The following is a 23797-nucleotide window of genomic DNA, read 5'->3' as shown; positions in this document are numbered from 1 at the left end:
TTTTAACTCAATGTGATCGCGGGACAGCTGGTAGCACTGTAGAACTCGCGGGTGATTCCTTCCGCTAATTTCTTGAGATTTTTTACAGCCACCCTCCGCATTGATGGACGCTCCCTGTCCGTTTATACACGTGAAGTCTGCCTGGTTTTGGTTTAGTTTTGTTGTTCCTTCGCATTACTTCATAATCTCATCACGAACAGTCGGCGTGGGCAGCTTTAAAAGGGTTGAATGACCTGGTAAATTTGTTACTAAGGTGACGCGCAAGGACGGTTACTGAGCTCGCTCATCCCCTCCTTTTAAACTGGCGGTTCCTCCTCTCTGACATCTAGTGGTCCATTCCGCATTACACACGGGTATGCAGATACATTTGATTAGATCGTTTATATTTTAGGAACACTAGTAGCTCATCGAACACGTTCTATAACAGAGTAATTTTATATGGTTGTATAATGACAGCTGTGCTTTCCTTCTTATTCTCTGTAACAAATCATGCTGTCATAATATTTCATGTTTGCACAACGCACATTTTCGTTTAGTTCAATTCATATTACATATTACTTTGCCTCCGATGAAAGCCACATCTTGGGTAGGCACCTTCACATTTTTATTTCTTCTACCAGAACCTGTATTTCCTTTCCACATGCCTCCTTAAATCCTGTCTAAACCTTTCAATCCGTGCGTCCCTTCCATGTCATATCACTCTTATTCTGAAATCAGACTACAGTTCGAAGTTGTAGACAGCTTTTGCTCCAAGTATTTTACTCTGATAACTTCGGAAAACGAAAGAGCGTACTCTAGCGAACAAATAACATAAAATTTATTCGTTTAGCGCAAGTGTTACTCAAAATACGAAACACTAACCCTTCTCAATCTTGTTTTTTGGGAAATATTCGGGAGACCAACACTCTCAGCATCTTCTAAGCAGATTGAGCGACGCAGAGCAACGATGAGGGCATTATATACGACCCCGTAGGTCAGCCTCCTCAATACGGCTCTCCAATCAACTGTTATAATTTTGTACTGTAATTCTGTCACAAACGTCCACTGATTTGAAAGATCAGTTGAACAGAATTATAGTTTCTTTAAATGAATGAAACGAAACAAAAGTTGTGAAGTCTTGTCGATTTACCTTAGTTGACATTGAAAGAATAAATTTAATGGATGAGACACTGAAAGTACTAGATGAGGGTTGCTCTTTGGGCAGCAAAATAACTAACGAAAATCGAAGTAGAGAGTATATAATACGCAAGCTGACAATAGCAAGAAAAGCATTCTGAAAAAGAGAAATTTGTTAACACGGAATGTTAAGAGAACTTTTCTGATACATGGACGATAAACAGAAGAGATATGGAGAGAACATAAACTTTTCAAATGTGGCAGTAGAAAAGAGTGCTTCGTTTGAGTAATTAACGAAAAGGTATTGAATGAGTTTGGGGACAAAATGCCTTTTGTGGCACAGCTTTACTAGAAGGTGGGAATGGTTGACAACACGATTACTGAGACATCAAGGATTAGTAAATATTCTAATAGCTGGAAGTGAGGGGTGAAAATTGTAGATAAGGAACAAGGCTTGAATAAAGTAGCCGGATTCAAGTAGATATAGTCTGGAGTTGTTACGAAGAATGAAGAATATTGCACAGACGAATGGATTGGCATAGAGAGATGCAGCATACCGCTCTTCGGACTGCTGACGACGACAAAAACAACACGTTTCTATAAATGTGTATACAATACAGTGAGAATCTGTACACAGATTTGAACATGAAGGATTAAACTTTTCTTATTTTTTTTTTTTTTATTTTGGCATATCAGCAGTATTCACGCAGCTGTGATCATACTTACCTGGTATATAAGGTTTAACACACTGAAGGTCTACGTACACATTGGCTTTAATACATTACACAGCATCATAAATAACCCCAGGGTACAGTAGCATCAAATTAGAAGTTCACCTATTCTTCCAACAAAAAGGCATATAAAAGACGATAATCTTTCAAGCAGAACTGTGCAATAGTATGTCGGCAAACTGCAACCGATGGTGACCAGACGTAGGAGGTGCCTTGTAGCGTTGCGTGTGTTTGTGCAGCCAAAAAGGATGTGATTCGCGTCCTTTTCTTCACCACAGTCGGATAATAGGGATGCAGCCAGACTAATATGAACCAGATGCTTCCTGTAACAGCCATGGTTGGATGTGAGGTGGCTAATAGTGCTCGTGAGTCTTCTGGAGCATAGATCTTTGTTAAATGGTTCAAATGGCTCTAAGCAGTATGGGACTTAACATCTGAGGTCATCAGTCCCCTAGACGTAGAACTACTTAAACATAACTAACCTAAGGACATCACACACATCCAAGCCCGAGGCAGGATTGAAATCTACGACCGTAGCAGCAGCGCGGCTCCGGACTGAAGCGCCTAGAACCGCTCGGCCACAGCGGCCGACCCGATCTTTGTCGTTCCAGAATTTAGGAATCGCAACGGGGTTACATTACCGTTACTTGTTCCGTTATATTTCGAAGTCTCTTTCCGTTCTGTGTTCCGTGTGTTGGAGATTTTATCCGTACGAGGACTGGGCGATTTTATCCGTACGAGGACTGGGCGTTGTTGTCCTCATCTTCATTTCATCAGCCGGCCGCTGTGGCCAAGCGGTTCTAGGCGCTTCAGTCCGGAACCGCGCGACTGCTACGGTCGCAGGTTCGAATCTGGCGACGGGCATGGATGTGTGTGATGTCTTTAGGTTTAAGTAGTTCTAGGGAACTGATGACCTCAGATGTTAAGTCCCATATTGCTCAGAGCCATTTGAACCATTTTTCATTTCATCATCATCTATGCGATGGTCGCCAAAGTGGCCTCATTTAAAAAGATATTCCCTAGACGACCGAACAGTTCATCCCAGATGTGGTCTCCCACCAATAGTGCAATACGATCGTTTCATTTCCAAATGGAGCCTTTCGTGGTGTTAATAGTAGCCTACGCGTGGGACAGTACTGTATACTGTGGTGGTGAAGGTCATGCCTGCTTACATCGTGTCGAACCTCCTTTTTCCCGACGTAGTCCATCAGCTCGACGAGGCATGGACTCAGCAAGTCGTTGGAACTCTCATGCAGAAATACTGAGCCATTATGCCGCTATTGCCACCCATAACTGCGAAAATGTAGCCGATGCAGGATTTTGTGCACGAGCTGTCCTCTCGATTACATTCCATGGATGTTTGATGGAATACTTGTCGAGCGATCCGGCTGGCCAAACCATTTGCGCGAATTGTCCAGAATGTTCTTCAAACCAATCGCGAACAAATGTGGCCCGCTGACATGGCACATTGTCATACGTAAAAATTCCATCGTTGTTCGGGAACACGATGTCCATGCATATGGTCTGCAAGTAGCCGAACATCCAGAGGACCCAGTCCATTCCATGTAAAGACAACCCACACTATTATCTGGTCACCGTCAGTTTGCACAGTGCTTTGTTGATAACTTGGGTCCATGGCTTCGAGGGGTCTGCGCCGGACTCGAACCCTACCATCAGCTCTTATCAACGGAAATCTGAACTCATCTGGCCAGGACACAGTTTTCCAGGCGTCTGGGGTCCAACAGATGCAGTCACGAGCCGCGGAGCGGCGTTACAGGCGGTGTCCTGCTGTTACCAAAGGCACTCACGTCGATCGTCTGCTGCCATAGCCCCCTCATAGGCCAATTGGAAATTTTGCCGCCCTTTCCAAACGTTCGTCGTATGTCCGACATTGATTTACGGGTATTTCACGCAGAGTTGCTTATCTGTTAGCACTGACAACTCTGCGCAAACGCTGCTGCTCTCGGTGGTTAAGTGAAGGCCGCCGGCCACAGCGTCGTCCATGCTCAGAGGTAATGCGTGAAATCTGGTGTTCTGGACACACTCCTGTCGGTTTGCTTCTCGACATACTGAATTAAACAACGATTTCCGAAACACAATATCCCATACCGCGTTCGAAGTCTGTTAATTCCAGTCGTGCGGTGATAATCACGTCGGAAACCATTTCACATGAGTACAAATGACAACTCCGCCAATTCACCGCCATTTTATACCTTGTGTAGGCGACTACCGCCGTCTACGCATGCGCATATTGCTGTTCCATGACTTACCTCACTTAATGTAACATCCTTCTGTATTCTGAAGATACTGTCCGTGTGAATTGAGTTTCCCCGCAAAAATTATTCCATAATTCATTAGAAAATGGAAGTATGCAGAATAAACTAGTTTATTTGCCTGAAAATCATCTGTAGCGAGAAGCAAGCGTGCTGCAACAGTGGCTGAAATGAGGCACTACATTAATTGTACTCATTACTTTTTCCAATTTAAATTGTGTTCTGTTTGCTATCTCAGAACCTTAAGATTTCTATGTGTTGTATCTTATGGTTTGCGGAACCTATTTTTAAGCTTGTGTGTTTCTGAAACATGTGCTAAAACTGCATGTGCTGAGTCTTGTCAAAATTCAGTGATAATCGATATGCCTTGAGTCTTTAGACGCTGTTTCCTAATGTTGCATTGTCTATTTTCCTACACTTGTATCATCTACAAAAATGAAACAACTGCATATCTGAAACTGCAAGTGAAAGAACATTTTATGTATAACAAAAATAGCACGGGACCCAAAATATTGTTGTGGTACACCATGTTTGTTTGCTGAGTGCCTATTGCCATGCGATTGATGCGGAACTGTTACCAATTAATTTCTGTCATACACATAAGATAAAAACCATGAATCTGCTGTGTCTGCTATTCTGTAGTATTTTGCGTTAGGATATCCATGATTCACCCGATCAAAAGCATTAGCCTCCTCACAACATATTCCCAGTGGCAGTAATTCTTATTTACTGAATATAGTAAATTATCTGACAAGAGAAATAGTATGTTCAGCTGATAGTGTCTGTCCCTAATTATAGAGTCGTCTAAAGGACATCAGATTCTCTTGCTCATTAGGTAGGAATACGTGGAACATTTTTATACTGTCTGTCCCCGATGGTATGTCATTTCCTTCACAGTTTCTTTCTAATGAAATTCTGGATACCTCAAAGTAAAAGATGCGAAACACAGATAACAATTATAGCAGCAGCCTTTTATTGTATCGCAGAGACAAATCTTATAATACTTAGGAAGACAACATTAATCAAGTTAGCGGCTAAGGTACGAAAGAAGGTATAAAGAATAATGGAATATTTCTTGTAGCAGATTTGTTATCAGAAACGACAGTCGTCTGCTTAACTGTTCAAAATTTTGCTGTCACAGGTAGCGGCACACACCATTCAAGTGTTGGATATCACTGCTACAAATTACGTGTATATGAGGAATCTTGTTTTTGATTTCAGGTTACCTGAATTTATGACGAACTTACCATATAACGTACAGAAATCTGACGTGTTTCCTTCACTGGTCAAAATTATGTACGGTTTACACTATGTGACGACTAAAGGTTACAATTGCTTTCACATTCAAAGAAAAGCACATCTGCTTGTATTATAAAAATAAGCATTAACGAAAGATACTGTGATTGCTCTTGACGCCGTCGCAGTATCTGTCATTGTCGGCAAGTGTAATTTGTTAGCTGTATGGTTTCTTAAGTAAGTTTCTTGCTATAAAGGGTTCTGTATTCGCTCTCAAGACAGGCCCGAGAACATTTTCAGGCATTAACTGTAGCGTTCACGTCCAGCACTGCAGTGTGTGCTAAAAATTGAAACTACTGCATGGTTTGCATTCCGCCTAAAACTGTACATCTGTCTCCCTTTGTCTGGGTGACCCGGTTGCAAAATCGGAGGGAAGGCAACAACGTACCATCCGCAGTAGGGCCACACATAGTAAAGCATTGCGGTGTTCATAGTAGCCTTCGGGCTCATAGCTGCATTTCTGAAATAAATGAGCTGTTTTTATTAGTGGAGCAGAAAAATAGGCAACTAGTTCGGTGTTACCGACATTTTACTTCTGAGACGTTAAAAGCGGCTCTCTACCTTCCCAACTTTGTTTTTCCATGATTTAACATCTGTTAAATATACTACGGTGCCATATCTTATGGGATTTATCTGCAGTTGATTTCGGATGTGATTCAAAGTCTGCAACCATTTCCGTATACACACTGATTGGCTGATCAAAACAAAATAAAGCAGTAAGGCAGTATTTCCTTTCAAGTTTCTTCATCGCTGTGTGTGCAGTACAGTTTTCTTACTGCTACTCATTCGATGCTACCTTTTACAATGTTAATGCAGTGTCCGACCTTTGCGTTAAAAGCGCCGGAAACAGCAGACTTTCAGCTTCTGAGGTTTATTTTACACCTGCCAGAAGTTGAGAAGCGGCCACAAGAGGTAACGCGTGTTGCTGCGGGAAGGCCCTACCCCCGCCAGTCTGTCCCCCCACCCAGAGTTGCTGCTCCCTTCTCCTCTCTCCCTCCCCGCCATGTCGTTTCTTCTTGCCTGTGGCCGGCAAACTCTCACGCTCAACCAGCTTACGGTTACCTGCTCGACAACGGACCAATGGCAGCGCTGGAAGCAACAGGTGCTACGACCAATAGGCGTAGATACCGGCCCAAAGAGCTCCGCCCGCAAAGATATCCACATCGGACGGAGCGGGCTCAGCTTCGCGTGATTGTGCCACTTACGGCTTTCGAAATATGTCATAGAAAATATTCTGGGAACAGTAAAGTGTTCTTTAAATATTGAAAAATACGATGAAAATCAAAGTAGCTGGTTTTAGCTACCACGTTAGATTTCATTGTTTGAAAAACATTCAGAAAGTGTAGAAAACCCTTCTTCTTTCCTTTGCCATCTCCGTATATCTTTCGTTGTTTAAGTAGCACATATTTCTCCTTTTTTTTTTAATCACGAAGTTGAAAAAGTATGGGAATAATGAGGCGGTCGTAACCAATTTAAGCAACTGAATGTATCATATGTAAAATCTAGGACTGAAGGTCATTTTTCAGTGCCTTCTTTTCCAGTCTGTTATCCGTTAATCCTTTTCCCTTATTTCAGCAACGGAAGTGCATTAATCCCGCTTGTGGCATCTGTAACGCGCTTCGAAATTGTACGACTGGCTGGTGATCATTTCTTACCGGAGCGTATAGAGCGGAGCATATCTTTGACGTGGACTCTTTGGCTCACCTTTTCTACCTGGCTCAGCAGTCTTCGCAAGACTTTCGGCCGAGCGTTTAGTTCCGAAGGTGTGCAGGCACAGACTTAAAGTAATTTTCAAACGGTGGATCAACTTAGTCATTCAATATCTAATTCTCCTGTGTTCCTCAATAAATAACTGTTTTTCGAAGTGACATGTAATTTTTGTGTTTATATACACGTGCACTGGATGTCGAGTGTTTGCCGTAGTGTGTGTTAACGCAGAGGAGAAGTTAACTTCATCGGTGCTTTGTATCTGAATCATTTACTGGGTGTGCGTATGTGTGAATTAGTCAACGTTTCGTCTCAAAGCTGTATCAATTGAAAAGTGCTGTGAAGAACTTGTGATATTTGTGTAAGAGCTGCCGCCCATTTCGTAGCATGTAATGCAGTATTTCGTCGCAGCTTGGCACCTGTGTAACATGGTGAATATACCTTAGTTGTACCGTACCAGTTTTATATGTAGTCCACTTATGTGTATTTTGCTCACACTTACTAAGGCTCGATTTCTCATTACGTTTACCGATACGAGCGGTTAAAAATAATCTTTTAAATTACGTTTTCCCGTTCTTAAAATCCGTCCACGCTGTGTAATAGACTGAACTTATTTCCAATTTACATGTGACCGATAGAGCATCCTAAATTTACTTCACAAGTTAATCCTTGCGGCGCTGGTTAAATTGTACTTCCCGTATGCAGAAGTACGTGTTTGACTCCAACGTGCAAATGTGTTATGCCAGACACGGAGTGTTAAGTAAATAATTTACACGAATATCCGGCAGATGACCACTGTGTTTACTGTTTAGTGCGTTTCTGATATTAGAAGTGCGCAATGAAATGTCGCTCAGAAGTAATAATTTCCGATAAATTATTACTGAACCGTATGATATAGCGTCCTTGAGACCCTTCTATTATAGAGACCACCGCTTACTTTTAGTCCCTAAGTTTTGCAACTGGTGTCATTTCTTCACGCAATGAACTAGGAATTGACTCAGATATCCATAGTAAACTAATTACATCTGAAATGGTTACAAACAAGTAAGGGGATGATCACACCTAGCTGTAGTTTTGAGGTGCAACATAAATATTAATCTTGCCGTATTAGAGATACTGTATTGCCGCTTGCCATTACCACAGATTCTGAAACGTATTCCTGTAAGTTATAGTACCGTTAGACTTTCGGTTTCAGACAATTTTCAGTCGCTGTGATACTCTGTTGGTAGTTCCCTTCTAATGTTTTTTTTTTTCTAACCTATCGGTGTTTTCTGAAGGTTGCTCGTTGCAGATGACAAGTCTGTTTCCTATCCGTATTGTTAGAAAACTACTTTGAACATGGAAAGAAAACGTGTGTAACCTGAATACGTCACACCATATGGAAACTGTTCGTAGACGTTGGATTTGTCTCCTGGGTACACTATCACAAGGCTGTATCATCTTTTACGTATAAGCGCCAAGCTACCTAACAAACTTGAAAATACTAGTGAGCTGGTTTGTTAAGTTTCGAAAAAGTGGAATGCGTACTTTAGGCGTGATCGCGTCAGTGAAGTTCACGCAGAGGACGTTGGCATCGCTTCAGTGGCGCCGCACGGTGTGTGGTGGAACGGCGAGTTCCATCTGGTTCCCCTGCGTCCGCGATGGTCCAAGTCTCAGTGTAAGGTTGGTGCAGTTTCGTAGAATTTGGTGAGGACTAAGTCGTAACGACGTACAGTTTTATTTGGCGAAGTTCGTTCTCCGGCGCGTCATTTGACCTAACACAGAACCAGACTCTGTGTCATCGTATATTAAACAGATTGCAAAAATACGTATCATTCCATGCTGGTCGTAGCGCAGAGGAATGGCAGAACGCGTAGACATTGCCGGTTCTTTTTTATGTACTGGAGTGGTTTGTTTCTTATTTCATATTCATTTGCTGCAGAGTGTTTTCCTGCTCCTGTTGCTAGGATCTCTGATTAATGAACCAAACTCATGTTGACCAGGTGAGCAAATAATAATAAAAAAAGTTGGTCAGTATAAGGAACCGCCGGTCTTGTTCACAGATCCCCTGGGTGTTGTTTTTTTATCTGCATTGATCATTAAACTTCCTGCTATGGTAAATATCAAAATGCTGACAAGACTGGAAAAAGTTGTTACTACGTCACGTGTTCTGCACAGAGTACCAGCGTTGATTATTAATTTTTAAGGGTTTTTTTTCTGGGTCCGTGTTGAGACTGGTTTCATGGTTGCACAGTTTCATAAACTTCCTGCACTCAACTAAAAGTTGTAGAAACAAACGGTGTGGTCATCCTTGCGCACATTGACTGTTGTTGTACCTAGAGCAAAATGATGATCGTTTCGCGATCGGAATACCGTATTCTACACACATTGTTAGCACTGATAAAATTCTGATACCGCAATGTATTCTGTATGTATGTGAAAGTGACTTGGGCTTCAGCTGCCGACTCAGATAACTAAGCTTTATGTGACTGGGGCAACAGTATTAGGGCTGTGGTGTACTTTCTTACTATGTTGCGATTTCATTTCCTGTGGTTAGGAGTGTAACGGCTAGTTATTGAGATTTAACACGTATCGGAATGACTGGTCAGCTGAAAATGATAATGAATGTGTGACCATTTGAAAACTCTAAAATTATCGCTGGTAGGGGGTGGGGACAGTGATATTCATACTACATTTGACTGCTATTATTCATGGTTGACAAATACTTACTGTAAAACAGCTTCATTAAATAAGCTATTACAGTCTCATTTACCGCCGCCATCAAAGTTCTTCATGCGTCAGTCTCTGTATGAGCCGTTAATATAGCAAAACTAGTGATAATCTTAATATGTTTACTAGATATCTTGACTGCACTCCTCGGAAACATTTCACCCGATTTTTATGCACACAGTCTCCGTGAAAAATATTACTAGCTGTGAATGACCGATCTGTTTTTCTAGTTTTTTTTTTAGCAAGGTCACTAATTGTTAGTAATCAATGATTTTCCAAGTACACTTCAATTTTATTGGCGCCCCGGAACTGTAACGGAATAAGCACTGCACTTGTCAATGTGGAGTTAAAAATAAGTGTCGTCTATTTTTGAGAGGTAGTAGTACTGATAAATATAAGGAAAAAATCAAGCGTTGACTCTAAAATGCGTACCTTAAAGTTATGACCATCTGTTCAGTAGGAAAGTTGTTTCACAGTATCTGAAATGAAAACTGCTCATTGCTGTTAGTTATGAATGTGTATTGGACTTTTTTCCTTGTTTTGGTGGATGCTCTGAAAACACGAGGCACTTTATTCCTATCATTTAACGAATTTCATAACTCAAGTGTTTTTTTTTTTCGCATCTTGTTTACAAAAAAGACGGTGTAGCTTTCCGCGATATCTACCCGATATATTTTCAGAGTGAATAAAAATGTAGAAACCCCCTGTAATGTTTGTTTCACGCACTCTTTCGATATTTTGGTAAATTATCTAGCCACTGATAAGTTCTCAAAGTTTCTGTATCTGTCCACTGTCCGATATGTCCTGTTCACTTGCTTCGGCTATTGCTGATTCACAAGAATAGTGCTTAGAGGTACTCTTGCCCGTCCCCTGTAAGCTGTGCCGTAGCCAGTAAAAATACGTACAGTTTGCGAGTTAGCTGGGGAACACGTACTGTATTGTATCTCTCTTACGTAGCATTTCACATGCATGAAGGTGCGTTGGTGTGATGACATTATTTATGCTCATGCCATTGCAAATATCTTCATATAGTTACCAAATTTGTGCTTCGTTTCCCTATAATAAAAATACGATGTGCTAATTGGTAGCTGGCTAACAGCCGCCAAGCTAGATCATCCTTTTTTTTTTTTTTACCTTGCCGCCCTGTACGGGTCAGGGATTTGTGGTATACTTCAAACGCACGTAAGCCTACTACGATAATCAATGAACCTGCCGCCTGGCTGGGAGAATCAAAACTACTAAATAATCTTCGTGCGGATTCATGTCCTCGTTTTAAATAATCATTTCGTGGTTCTTGTCGTCGGGTAGATCATTGAATTGGTTTTCACCTGCCGACTCAGATAACAAACCTTTATGTGACTGGGACAGCAGATGAAGCTGTTGAGCTGCATTCTGTTTCCCACCGCCCGTTGCATATTTCGCTCGGAAAATAAAGTTAAAATTTTGACCTTCTGGTAGGGCCTCACGGTAGTTTCTCACTTTTTGTTTTTATTAACTTTGATTTGCACCACACATTTCGAACTTATACCATTATCTGACGCCTTGCAACGTATAAAATTGTGATAGTGCCACATCTCAGTCTCTTTCGTTACTACAATAGTCAGTTTGTTTATTGCCATGTGCCCTGTGTTTATAGCTGCAAATTTTCCCTACCGTCATAAAAGTCAAGACGCACTGTAAATGATTTAAATGACGATGCAATTTGTCGGACTGCGTTGGTTTAGAAAAAAAATTCGCTCAACGTAAGTATTGCACATGGTAAATAGTTTTATTGCGTGATATGCAGACGTATTGATTCTTCTTGCATTTTTTAGGCGCATAGTCGAACTATACTTTACGACGTTCTAAGCAATTAGCTTCCATACAGGAAACAGATTAATTATCTCTTAATTATGTATAGATCCTTACAATTCATGTAGGTTCTAAAACATACGTTAGAGTAATAGACTTGTAATTTTAGTCTGCGTGGCCCTGAAAATTCTTATTGGGGTACTGCTGCTCTGTATATGGTTTCTTACTAGAGAAGTGAAATTTTTGATGCATGTTCTCTGATATATTGTTTTCAGTGTTTATTATGCACTGTAAAAATTACTTCACCGGTAGTTCCAAGAGTCGCCAGGTGTCTTCTTCTGTTGTTCATGAAGATTTTACAGCTTTGTTATGAAGGTAAATGGAAGGAATCATTACAATAAAAAATACTATCTCTGTTACGCCGTGATTCAATAAAAAATACGTTCGACCCCGCGTCATAATCCAAATGTTGTGTAAATAATGAGTGCTCTAGGGTAACCACCGATTACTTCGGTAGCTACTACTATATTTATTGACAGGGCAAAAGAAGCCGAGTAGTCGAAATTACAAGTAAAATCTAAGTTGTAGTTGACATAATCAGAGAGAAGTACCTACTTTTTGATTCCGTTCCTTGTAGCGGGTTGGAAATCATCGTTGATTTAATTTATTCATCCAGGGATCATTTCGCAGTGACATAGGAATTGTCGTTACAATAGAGTGAAAATAGATAGCTCAAAATATACGTTAGTAAAGAATATGTAGTATGGTTTTATGAGGATTGGAGAGGTATTAGGCAGCGGAATATTCTTCTGCCTTCAGGAATTGTGTAAATAGTGCGGCATTATCTGCGGCCATGATGATAGCCACGTTTTCTTTCTGCTTTCTTTAAGTAGTGAACTGTACGAACCTGTACTTTTCGCTTCGAAATATGTCCAAACTAGGCTGTTTTCCTATATTTGATTCTGGATAAGATTTAAAGATATTTGACCCGTCATTGGTCACATGATCCTGTGCATGGGATCTTCAGAATGTTTCTGTACATTCATATTTCAGATATTTTATCCTGCCCGTGGATGAGTTTTTTATTTCCAAGATACTACTCCATATGAAAGTGTCGATAGTTGCTGCATGTTACCTGAATGTTTTGAAATATGAAGAATACCGCAGGACAGTTACTTAATCGACAATCTTTGTTTGGGTACATGACCGGTTTAGGAACAGTTACAGTAAAAAATGTTATAATTACCAGCCGTTGCAAAGTGCAGACATTTTCGCCGTAGTTCCAACGCGGTTGCTGCGTTGTGAATAGATGGAGTCGGTTGCTCAATTAGAAACATTCTGTAAAGCACAAAAAGTTCCCATCGTTATCGTTGGTATTACTGGTTAAGGATAACGATTAGCCTGTTCATGAGTAAGTTATGTAATTTCTGATGGAAATCATTGAGACCAAGCGAAATGTCTGGTGGCGGCGGACTTGGCAGATGCTCGGTTGTGACCTTGATGAAGGTCCCGTGCAATGATTCGCGATACTTCGGCAGCAAAATCTGGTTGACTGGGCTTGTACTGATAGCAATTGACTACACGAAACTTCCTGGCAGATTAAAACTGTGTGCTGGACCGAGACTCGAAATCGGGACTTTTGCCTTTCGCGGGCAAGTGCTCTACCAGCTGAGCTAAGCAAGCACGAATCACGCCCCGTCCTCACAGCTTCACTTCTGCCAGTACCTCGTCTCCTACCTTCCAAACTTTACAGAAGCTCTCCTGCGAACCTTGCAGAACTAGCACTCCTGAAAGAAAGGATACTGCGTAGACATGGCTTAGCCACAGCCGCTGCAGAGGTAATATTTCATTCTGGAGTTGACTACACGATTAACGAGACACAATTGGCGTCCAACAGTTCACTGAAATACTCAGATGTAACAATGGGAGGAATAGGAAGAGAAACGATTGCAGGTTCAGTCGTAGGTAAAGCAGTTAACCGTTAATACGCTTGGAAACTGCGATTTGTCAACGAGAGAGATTGCTTTCAAGGCACTTGTACGGCTTACGATGAGGTACAGGATAGAGTGGAGCGCATATCAGATGGGACTAACAGCGCGGAAGGAGAGTAAATAAAGCAGGGAGGGCAGCACGAGTGCTCGAATAGGTATGTTTGAATTGCTGGGGTATAAGAGAATTTGCTATTAAAAATCTGAAACACACACACACACACACACACACACTACTGTTTTGATGTAGCCCTTCCATTAGTCGAACTTGTGTTACCCGCATCCTTCTGCATCTGTGTACTGTACTCAGGTCTCCGTCCCACTGCCCCCACACCCACCCCCATCCCTTTCTCCTTACATACACTCTTCTTTCAACAATCAGATTTCCATGTCGTCTCAGATGTGCCACATTGACGTATCCCTTTAGTCGAGTTGAGCCGTAAACTTTCTCCCAAATTCGGTTCAGTACCTCTTCAGTAATTACTCGATCTACCCATCTCATCTTCCTGAAACACCAGATTTCAAATTCTTCTGGTTCCGTCTCGTGTCAATCATTAACGTTTTACTTCCATATAATGCTACACTCCACAAATACTCTTCAGAAAAATACGTCGGGACATTTCAGTTTAACATCTCTCTGTTGACTTACCCATCGTACAGTGTCCATGGAAAGCGCAAGGGTTTCCGGTCGGACGGCAGCATTTAAATAGGGCGACGTTTCGGAGACTGTCTTCTGGCGAATATCACAGTCTTCGAAACGTCTCGATGATTTAGCACTGCCTCTTGGCTCATAACTCGAGTGCTTCCATCAACATATGTGTCAGAAAAGCTTTTATTGCTGTTGCTGGTCTAGATTTTATGCCCTTTTTCTATCTGATGTATTCAGTTATTTTCGCTTCAAATAGCAGACATTCTGTACTACTTTCAAAGTCTCGTCTCCTGATGTAATTGTCAGCATCAGCGAAGTTCTTTCAGATACACACCATCAGCCTTGTTTTACTTCTGTTTATTTTGTAGCCTCTTTTAAGAATCTTATCCATTCAGTTCAGCTAACCTTCAAAGTCCTTCGCTGTGTGTGACAGAATTGCAATGTCATCGGTTACCACAAAGGTTTATTTTCTCCCTGAACTCCAATTCTCTGTCCAAAGTTCTCCTTGGTTTCCTTAACTGCTTGTTCGATGTACGACGTGTGAATAACATTTTACTCTCCAGCCCTGTCGTATACATGTTAATCGTGAAGGCGTACAAAATTTCGGAGTTTTTTTTTAGTATTTTGTCGTTAGATAGCCTTGGACATCGATGGCCAGATATACGGTAATTGCAGGTGGTTTTATTTCTTGCTCCCCACTTATCTTTGTACCTGTATTGCACTAAAAATGTCTGCACAACAGTGCAGATGTCGACGGTGTACGATGTGTCTCCTGTTTGGAAATAAACTTGTTCCATTCACTCATAGGAAATATTTTGACATAAGTAATGCCCACTACTCTTCGTCCTGAAGCTTGCATTCAACACTGCACGATTCCGTCTCTGATTTCTTTTAACGGGAGCGTGAATTTACGTTAAGTGATACACATCAGTATTGATAGGTTTACTGATGATTTGATCGACATGTACCTCGTGTGTGGGTTCATCGGGTGCAGTGAAGTAGCGGCGTAACGTCACTGTTGAGCTGAGCTGCTCGTGCAGCGAAGGCCACCACGAAGTGTACATCTGTCATCTGAGGATATGCGTTAATCTGCGCTGTGAGGTATACGTGTTGGTGAAAGCTTATTAGAGGCCTTTTCACTGTTGTGAAACTGTTTTGACAGGATCAAAGCTCATCGGGGGGTGACAAACCGTTAACGAGCTTGTGGGTTCCTTATACTAACATACCCAGAAAATTCTCTTGAACAACCTCTTAAATTTAGTTGGTGAGGTTCCTGTCCACCGTAGTCATTGCTGGAGAATCTCAGTAGCTTTTACCGTGAAAAATATCATCTGCAAAGTGCAAGCTGTAATTATGGAAAAAGATGGTATCGAAGAGGCAGATATTTGTAGAGAGAGAAACCATCTATGAACTATATAGATAATGCGCCTAAGCCATAGTGACGAGGGTGATGATTGTTGAAATAATCCCCCATTAGGACCTTTATTTATAAAATAGTTGTGTGGGGTGCCCATCTGTAACGGCGCGGGAGACGCGGCGGCAGTTTGGGCAGCCGTTTGTGAGCGCAGGTAGAGTGTGTGTGGCGTCCTCCGTCCAGGTAGCTGGTAGGGGGTAGGGATAGGGCAGGGGTGCATTGTGCCGGCTTTGTGCGCGTCCCCCCGGCAGCTGGGCTGCAGAATGGAGCGGTTTCCCTCTCCCTGAGCAACAGCTGCACCTCGGCCGCGCGAGTACATTGTGAGCTCCGGCCGAGCCGCCGCGTACCGTGTGTGATGCACGCTGGTCTGGTATGGCAACGCTCGCTGCCATCCTCTGAGAGTCCAGTTTCCTCTCGTTTGTTCTTCGAGAACAAGAGACAGAACGGGGCGCAGGCGGGGTAAGTGACTGCAGTAAACAACTGTTGCTCTGGGAACGTTCAGTGTTGCACCACATGTTTTAAAAGAAGCGTTCCGCGCGGTTCTTTCGTGGTTGACGGGCAGCTGATCATTTTCAGATACAGTTGTCCATGTTTCATCGTCTCCAGGTCGTAGAAGTAGTGCACTCATTTCCGCATTACTGAAAATATTCTACGCTCCCCAGCAGAGCGACTACAGGCATAACTTTTGTATAATTACTTCCTTCTCTTGAACGTTTTACTGCTACATTTTGACATGGGTGGTACCTTTCACAACGTTTAAATATCTATCCTTGTACGTGACGATATTGTGGCTTTAAGACTGCATAATCTATTAATGTAGAATGTAATATAGATTCGTGTGTGATAGTATGTCTCCCCCTCGAGAACGTGAATGACGACACAGTGGTCTGTCTACATTCGCTCAGCATTTAACTTGTTTGTACATAAGGAACTGCATAATAAACTCGGGAGACATTTGTTACGCAATTGACTGATGTCTGAAGAGTGTTTCGCGCCATTCGTGTATACGTTCGTTGTTGTTGTCAGTCCGAAAACTAATTGGATGGTGCTCTCCACGCTACTCTAACCTGTGGAAGCCTGTTCATCTCTTAATAACTACTTCAGCCTACACCCATCTGAACGTACACACTGTGTATGTCATATATCAGCTATAAAGATTTATGGGGATGGTGCACTACTCCGACACGTAAATTTTCCCGGTACTTAGTGCTTGACAAGCGTATCTGATATAAGCAGTAGTGGGAATGAAATTCATTATCTCCCTCTCCGAAAAAGCCTGGCGCTGCTGAAGATACACCTTCGTATTCAGACACCTGCGCCGGACGTTACACGAAAATTTGAACTCCGAAGCTGTGAGCTGTAGTGATCTTCCTGCTCGTGCTGCTACTTCGCGCCACCCCTCGATCGCGCGACCTTCCGTAGCTATCATTACCCATTTTCAGACATGGTCTAAGCATTAGCTGCATTCTGTGCCTTACTCCATGTATAATAATTAATGTATATTGCGTCGTGCGTCGTTCATTATATCCAAGTTACATTAAATAATAAACAACGATTGAGGTCGGTTGTTTGCGCCTTTAATTATCACACGTTACCAACGACTGAGAAATAAAATTACGGCCCAATGCGTATTCAGAAGCTAATCTCGTACTTAGGTCTGCATTGTGAGCGCAGGTAGGCGAAAATCAGTGCGCTGTGCTGCATGCACAATGCGCACCCCCCCCCCCCCCCCCCTTCCCACTGCCGCCATCCTCGTTTTTCCCATGGTACGCGGGATGAATGACATTCTGAACAATTCAAGATAATGCCTACAACGTTTTCGTTACGGATGTGTCAAGGAAAATGTTTTTTGACTCGTCTTGAAACGTATTTTCACGAAATTATGTGTTTCGTTGAGGGGAAATGTTACCGTTGTTTGTATGTTGATGCACGAATCGACACATTCAAAATCCTCTCCCAACGAAAGTAAAAGTTATAAGCATAATTCGTTTCTGCTGTCTGGATTTCATTCGTGACACAGTTAACATTATTTTCGGAAGGACGAGCTTAAAATACTTAGTTGCGGAGCATGCTTTACACCTTTGTGTTGATGGGTACCACGTGCTTGATGATAGGCTTAGAAGACCAAATTTCTTAAAGGGTTGCTAGAAGGTGGAAGAGTTTTTCGGAATATAACAACCATCCGCAAGTTCACGCTCTGTAGCCAGCAGTAGCTTTTTCCCAATTAAAGTATCAACTTGCATGTTGGGAACCATGCACAAGCGTCACATCCACCACGACATAATGCATCAACAGGGCAGATGACGTCAGTGTGTATAAATCATCCTGCCAATATATCGCTTGAACTTGATTCATTGCTTTGCCGGCCATGAAAATCTACGAACGCAGTCACGCAAAAGTACCCGTAATCGTCTTGTGCATGCAGTTTATGTTGCCTCAGCGGCTTCACGGTAGTGGCATTGCCTGTGAATGGAGTGGAAAAGATAAATTACTCTCGTGTTCTGATACGAACTGGCGAATTCTAAATTTGGGAAACGTTTGGCATTAAGCTCTTGCATAAGCCAAGCACAAATCTTGTCCACACTATACAGCCTGGTTTCATTTTTAATTTTTCACATTACGTTTGCTGAATGCTGGGGTAGTTTCACACCGTCAACTCAAATGCACACCATTGGAAAAACGTACAGATGCAGAACAAGGCTAACAAATTATTGGGCATAGCACAACTTGGAAAGTTTGAGCAGCTGTCAGTATGGTATTCCGTCATTAAAACCCCGCAGATATGTCACGCGAAATATCTAGGAACACGGTTTTCGTACAATTAACAGAAGAACTACCAGCAGTATTAATAACTGCAACAGCTTATAAACTCGACTACTAATGCGAGGAGTAATGTTAATATATTCAAGGTTGTTGGTAAAAGCAGCTGGTATGAGCGAAGATTGTGTGCCAAGTACATCGGAACACGGTTCATATAGCAGCTGTAACGTATTGGTCTGTTTCTGAAATCTGTTGGTGGATCCCGGCGGTATATCTCGCGAATCTTTCTGAATATTGAACTGGGTGAAAGCTTTTTCGTCATTTTACGGTAAACACAATTCATCACCTCCACACATTTCTGTTGATGTGCTGTCAACGTATCATTAAAAACAAGAGGAAAAACTAGAAACTCATCGTCAGGTGATTTTTCTCTTAGAAAGTTTGCATTTTATTTTCTTATTTCGATGGAAAATTTTTTTATTGTATTGATTTGTTTTGTAGATCATAACATGAGTAAAAGCAGCTGCTTCTTTTTCTCTGTCTACTCATAGGCGTTTCGGCGATGATTCATCGTCAGTGGGTTTTCCTTTATTTTACTTAACAGTAGACTAGGTTGTTCACGTTGCTGTCTTCTGTAGTACGGGTGGCATTTTAATTGATTGCCATTTGCAGTTTTGTTGGTCGTGTTTGTTCTCTTCACGTTGTCACAACTACATAAACTGTGTGACAAATAAGCGTTGTTTCGTTGTTTTATGAATATTAGATGAATGTATAGCATTTGGAATATAGTTCAGTTTGTGGCAAACTGTGCTTTGCCGAAGACAGCGACATGAAAGGTGTTAAATGGAATACAGGGAAAACCGTTGATGATGGTATAACATGTATTGGTAACGAAAGAAGGTAAATAATCGTTTTTCTCAAGGCTTAATAACAAAGAAATTACGTGAAGTAGAAATATCGAACGTTAATCGGATTGAACTGTTGGAGAAAAATCAGTTTGAGGAGGCAAAGAAAACGATTACTGAGATAAGAGATTACCTGTGCTATGTTCTGAAAATAGTTCCAGAGAACCATATGGAGCAAGTCATTCGTCGTGGATTTTCAAACGACGATTCTCTCAGAAAAGTAAAAGCTAGAAATGGTTTCGCGAGGAGACGTTTGTTGAAACTGTCGTCAGTTCTGTTCTGTGAACGACCTTGGTTTCCTCAGTGAATTGGGAAGGGGAGGGAGAGGAAGGCGTTGTATAGTAAAACTGCTACAGTTCCTGGGTGATGCGAACTGTCAAGAAACGATGGTTTAGCTTGGCTTTCCCTGCAGTATAACTGCAGTGGTCATTTCTCCACCTTGGCACTAGAAGTATTTCTGCGCGGGCCTGCACCAGAAACGGACGTGTACACAGCGTAGAATGGAGCATTGTGCGTCCGTGAGATTTCCGCTGCGTCTCAACTGTGGGAAGTGGCTTTATATACTGTCCCGGGGCTAGTCACGTCACGTTGCGGGCGCGTTCACCAGCAGCGACGACTAGAAGTTATATTTCTTTAAATCTGAAGTTGTAAGTTAAGGTTTGGGTTTTGAGGACATAAGTGATAAGCTTAAATTTTGTAATTGACAGCTTTTACGTTTTAGAGACAGTACTGTTGTTGAGGCTCTTATATTCAATAAACACGATTCAAATTTGCGACAGTGTCGAGAAAGTCCAACATCCTGGCATCATTTCAGACGATTTAGCGAACTGAAGAAGTCACATTACAAGACTCTGCAGTTTCTTACCACCGCTGTCACAAAATATTAGGAAAAAAGTGAATAGTTACTCCTGGACATGTTTTGGAGCAGGATCCAGAGAGTTCAAAACAATTTCGACAACATGACCCTCTTCGTCTCCTATGCATTTGTTTCGTCCTATCTTAATAGAGCAGTTGGAGTCAATGATGGCTGACAGGAACAGCCAGTTCTGTTATTGACGAACGCTGCAATGCAGCTTAATATGTGCATGTAAAGGCTACTACAATCAGTAAGTCATTTTTACTTAGTCTCTTAACTTGCAGCAGGTTCAACGCTCCGCCATGGACAAGGTAGATTATGTGACTTTAGTCTTAAGAAAAGTTTTCGCGTACTACTTCAGGTATTCCTTTACACCCACCACCCCACTTCCCATGTTGGAGGTAGAGGAAATGGGGGTCGTAATGAAAACTATTAAACAAACCAACTCCGCCGCTCTTTTATGGTTTTCCTCGTTATCGCAAATAATTTCGGGCGAATGCTGGGACGGTTCCCGCCACAGCCGTTTTCCTTCTTCGCCTATACGAGGTTTTTGTTGGCTCCTAATCGAGATAAATACTAAGTTTCCTGCAGCGAGTAATTCTGCGAGAACAGCTTAGTTTTGGCAGACACTTTGATCCGTTTATCTATGGAAGCAGCGGCGTCGGCCATGGACCATTTCTGTTGCTCCCTTAAGAAGCTAGAACAGCGGTAGCTGTTGGCTAATTCCCTTCTGGACACTGTGCACTGTACGCAATGTTTTTAGGGCTGCTCGCTCCGTTTCCCTGTTGCCCTTGAAATTTATTTCGGTACTCACGGGTGACCTTGTTTTCGCTGCAGACGCGTGGGACGGCGTAGTCGGGTAGCAGTGCGTTGAAGAATTAATCACGGCGTTCTAACAACTGTCCTTACAGTGATAACATTTTATTTTTATTCGTCACGTTTCGCGAACAAAACATGCATTGCACCGGTCATCTATCTTTGGTTCGCACTCACTGCTAATAACTTCGTTTACTGCAGCTTTTCGTATGTTGTTTTTTACTGCCACATTCCTTCCTTATACCGGCAAAGTACCAATTCAGCAAAAATCACCATCTCTTGAGACATTGTGAGGAAGTAATGTGTTGTAAACATTTTGTATGTCTGCCTCACAACTTTTCAGAGTAAAGCCTCGACTGGCATACACACATCAGGGAAATTTGAAAAAAAAAATGGTTCAAATGGCTCTGAGCACTATGGGACCCAACATCTTAGGTCATAAGTCCCCTAGAACTTAGAACTACTTAAACCTAACTAAACTAAGGACATCACACACACCCATGCCCGTGGCAGGATTCGAACCTGCGACCGTAGCAGCCCCGCGGTTCCGGACTGCAGCGTCAGAACCGCACGGCCACCGCGGCCGGCACAGGGAAATTCCTCTAGCGCATTACATAGCACAGTATATATATATATATATATATATATATATATATATATATATATATATATATATATATACGGTATCTGGTCAGAATATTCCGGACGCCCCTATTGAACACAAAATAGACCACGAGATGTCACGAGTGGCTGACCTGCCAGCATAAAAGCAGGCGGGAGTATTGTGTTGTCCGCAAAGAAGCATCAAGAGCAGAAGTAGTCTATCAGGAGAGCACAGTGACTTACAGTGTGGACTAGTCATCCTATGTCACCCTAGTAACAAACCGTTGGGGGCGTTTCGACCGTTTCGAAACTAAGTCGTCTGCCGATGATGTGATTGTGAAGTGGAATAGCGAAGGAACAATCACGACTAAACCAAGTCGTGGTGGACCTTATGTTCTGGAGAGGGACCGTAGAGCATTGCAGAGGGTGGTTGCAAAAAATCACATTAAATGACACGAGTGCTACCAGCAGTGCAGATTGCACAGAGACAGCGTAGGGATTTCAAAAGATAGGGTCCAGTGACTGAGCCACACATTTCTGCGGTCACTCTTAAGCGATGCTTGAGGGGATGTAAAGAGTGACGCCACTTTACAGTGGATGACTGCTGGAAACGAGTAATATGGAGTGATGATTCATGCTAGACCATGTGGCAATCTGACGGAAAGGTTGAGATTTGGCGAGTGCCTGGAGATCGTTGTTTGCCATCTTGCGTAGTGCCAACAGTGAATTACGCAGAAGGTGGTGGTACAGTGTGAGGGTGCTCTAGGGATAAGGATGTGGTCCCGTTACTGCGCTTAAGACGACGCTAATATGAACACATTTTACAGCAATGTTCATTGCATACAGTAGAAGGAACTGTTTGGGAACGATGATATTATCAGCATGACAACGCGCACTGCCATGAAGTTGCATCCTTGAGGAAAGGGTCTGTGAACAGCAACGTTACTGAAATGTACTGACATGTCCAGTGTCCCGAACGGAACCCAATTGAACACTTTTGGTAGAGTTCGAACTCGACGTCCGCCAGGCGTCCATCCAGCGTCCTCTGGTTTCGAATCTTGAGGCAGAATAGGCTGCCATTTGGCCACGCAAGTTGACATCTCAAAGTGTCCCCAGCAGAATTCAAATCGTCATAAATGCAAAAGATGGACACATCCCACATTAGCGTCCCCTAGTAGATGTCCTAATAACTTTTGATGACATTGTGTAGGTATTACGTAAATTTACACATAAAATAGTAATTTTAGTAAACAGCTGTTTGACTGGGGAATCCTCCGATCAAAATGTAGTCGTTAGTATCCTACAGTAACTGTCGTGCAAGCGTGGGCTACAAACATGCATTGTCAGTATTTTTCCCGCTGAGCAAATAAACCACAGTGACGGCCGCGAGAAAAAATCTGCTTTTTGTGACCGTAATCGCCGTGTTCGGGACAACTACGAATGCTGTCAGTACTGACACCCGATACGCATACTATCCAAAAAACACGATTGTGTAGTGTGACAGGGTATTTTTAATGTATCACGTAATAGCTTTCTTCTTTTCCTTGACACAAGAAGTGGGTGTTGTATTAGGCAAATCATATCTTCGTTGTAATAGTGTGAATTAATTCAGAACTAAATAACGGATCTTTTTTTATTTGTCAAGAACGTATTAAGTTCTCTGTTGAAAGCTGATTTCAATTTTCTAATTGTGATTTCGTGAGATGTAAATCATTCTTACAAGGAAGACTCACCATCGCACCCCATCCCCATCAGACTTAGCGGTAAAATGGTCCAGTGGACAGACAGTCATAAACTGAACACACATCAAGCATCAAAACTGGAAGAAGGTGTACTGAACTGTGAAAAAGAGGGAAAACCGGAATAGGAAACCATCCACGTGCAAGATGTGAAATATCGACGGAATTTGTATAGCCGATGGGCCATGGTCAGGTGGCCATGGTGTTGGATTGCGAAGGGGGAGATACATGTTCAGATCTTCCTCGTACCCCTTCTTTTCACAAAATTATGAACTGCCCGTCCGGTTAGTGACGTGTCTGTTCGCTGTATTTAAATCTGTGTCTATATCGTTGTGTAACGTTCGTTTGCAATCGCAAGGTGTAAGGAAGGGGCCTCCCGACGTATGACGCTCCTATTTATTCTGCACAGGTACCATATGTTATGACTCCTGCATTCCATTTTGG

The 23797-nt window shown here is 42.2% G+C and overlaps 1 protein-coding gene across 3 annotated transcripts in view; it reads left to right on the top strand.

Annotated features, from left to right (window-relative positions):
• The window catches only part of LOC126277981 (RNA-binding protein fusilli-like), a 442836-nt gene that overhangs the window by 38750 nt on the left and 380289 nt on the right, over positions 1-23797 (top strand). The window contains exon 1 of one of the 3 annotated variants that reach the window (XM_049977645.1): positions 7161-7179. The exons of 1 other annotated variant lie outside the window; for it this stretch is intronic. The gene's annotated coding sequence lies outside the window, so the exon portion shown is untranslated. Of the gene's footprint in view, positions 1-7160; positions 7180-8721; positions 8786-23797 lie in introns of those variants that run through there. One more of the 3 variants, XM_049977644.1, reaches the window with a different exon arrangement.

Source organism: Schistocerca gregaria, chromosome 6 (genome assembly GCF_023897955.1).
Source record: "Schistocerca gregaria isolate iqSchGreg1 chromosome 6, iqSchGreg1.2, whole genome shotgun sequence".
In the NCBI taxonomy this organism is placed as follows: Eukaryota; Metazoa; Arthropoda; class Insecta; order Orthoptera; family Acrididae; genus Schistocerca; species Schistocerca gregaria.
The sequence above is the reverse complement of the archived record's forward strand: the minus strand, read 5'-3'. Positions and strand labels throughout refer to the sequence as shown.